Below are 1,997 nucleotides of genomic sequence, written 5' to 3'. Positions count from 1 at the left end.
CATTAGCAGTTGAGAGTTTGTGTGGCACATGAAGTGGAGCCTCTCGTCTGTGGCTTTGACAGTATCCAAAACAAACACAAAAAGTATTATTTTGTACTCCCAAGTTTGATTTTCAGTCTTTTCCCATTGTCTAGTTCCTGAGAAGACATTAAAGTCCAAAGATTAAGTTACTTTGCCCTTGTAAATTGAAGTACAATGAAACCAAACCTCACAAATGTTGAATTTAAGGTCTGTGTTTCCCCCTCATCAGTTTCTTCCTGCTTAGTTCCAGCAGGGAGACTGCTCTGTCTGGGAATGGGGCCACAGTCCAGGCCGCCTTGTCTTCTGCAGGGAAGGGTGCGGCTCCTTGGGCCTCCGTCATCAACTTGACATCCCACACACCCCTTTATTTGAAAAAAACAACTAAAAACCTTTTTCTGTTTAAGTATAGCCGGTTAACAATGTTATGATAGTTTCAGGTGAACAGCCAAGGGACTCAGCCAGACATACACATGTATCCTTTCTCCCCAAACCCCTCTCCCATCCAGGCTGCCATATGACACTGAACAGAGTTCCCTGTGCTGTACAGTGGGTCCTTGTTGGTTATTCACTTTAAATACAGCAGTGTGTGCATGTCCATCCCAAACTCCCTAACTATCCCTGCCCTCCGCAACCCCCCCAGCCACCATAAGTTCATTCTCTAAGTCTGTGAGTCGTTTCTGTTTTGTAATTTCATTTCTATAATTTTTTTTTTTAAATTCCACATAAGGGATGTCATATGATATTTCTCCTTCTCTATCTGACTTATTTCACTCTGAATGCATGCTAAGTTGTTTCAGTCATGTCCAACTCTGTGAGATCTTATGGACTGCAGCTTGCCAGGCTCCTCTGTCCATGGGATTCTCCAGGCAAGAATACCAGAGTAGGTTGCCATTTCCTCCTCCAGGGACCTTCCCCAACCAGGAATAGAACCCAAGTCTCTTGCATCTAACCTGCATTGGCAGGTGAATTCTTTACCACTAGTGCCACCTCCACCTTCACTTTACCCATCTCTTAAAAAATGACCCTGATGTTAGCACAAGATTATCATATCTCTGGGCCCAATTACATGAATTTGTAGTGATACCAAGGGAACATTTCATGCAAAGATGGGCACCATAAAGGACAGAAACGGTATGGACCTAACAAGTAGAAGATATTAAGAAGAGGTGGCAAGAATACACAAAAGAACTGTACAAAAAAGATCTTCATGACCCAGATAACCACGATGGTGTGATCACTCACCTAGAGCCAGACATCCTGGAATGTGAAGTCAAGTGGGTCTTAGAAAGCATCACTACAACAAAGCTAGCGGAGGTGATGGAGTTTCAGTTAAACTATTTCAAATCCTTAAAGATGATGCTGTGAAAGTGCTGCACTCAATATGTCAGCAAATTTGGAAAACTCAGCAGGGCCACAGAACTGGAAAAGGTCAGTTTTCATTCCAATCCCAAAGAAAGGCAATGCCAAGGAATGTTCAAACTACCACAAAATTGCACTCATTTCACATGCTAGCAAAGAAATTCCAAAATTCTCCAAGTGAGGCTTCAACAGTATGTGAACTGTGAAATTCAAGATGTTCAAGCTGGATTTAGAAAAGGCTGAGGAACCAGAGATCAAATTGCCAACATCCATTGGATCATTGAAAAAGCAAGAGAATTCCAGAAAAAAAAATCTATATCTGCTTTATTGACTAAGCTAAATCCTTTGTGTGGATCACAACAAACTGTGGGAAACTCTTAAAGAGATGAGAATACTAGAACACCTTACCTGCCTCTTGAGAAACCTGTATGCAGGTCAAGAAGCAATAGTTAGAACCAGACATGGAACAATGGCCTGGTTCCAAATTGGGAAAGGAGTCCATCAAGGCTGTAATTGTCACCCTGCTTATTTAACTTATATGCAGAGTACATCATTTGAAATGCTTGGACTGGATGAAGCATAAGCTGGAATCAAGATTGCCAGGAGAAATGTCAATA

The sequence above is a fragment of the Muntiacus reevesi genome, chromosome 3, assembly GCF_963930625.1.
Source record: "Muntiacus reevesi chromosome 3, mMunRee1.1, whole genome shotgun sequence".
NCBI classification, from domain to species: domain Eukaryota; kingdom Metazoa; phylum Chordata; class Mammalia; order Artiodactyla; family Cervidae; genus Muntiacus; species Muntiacus reevesi.
The sequence above is the reverse complement of the archived record's forward strand: the minus strand, read 5'-3'. Positions refer to the sequence as shown.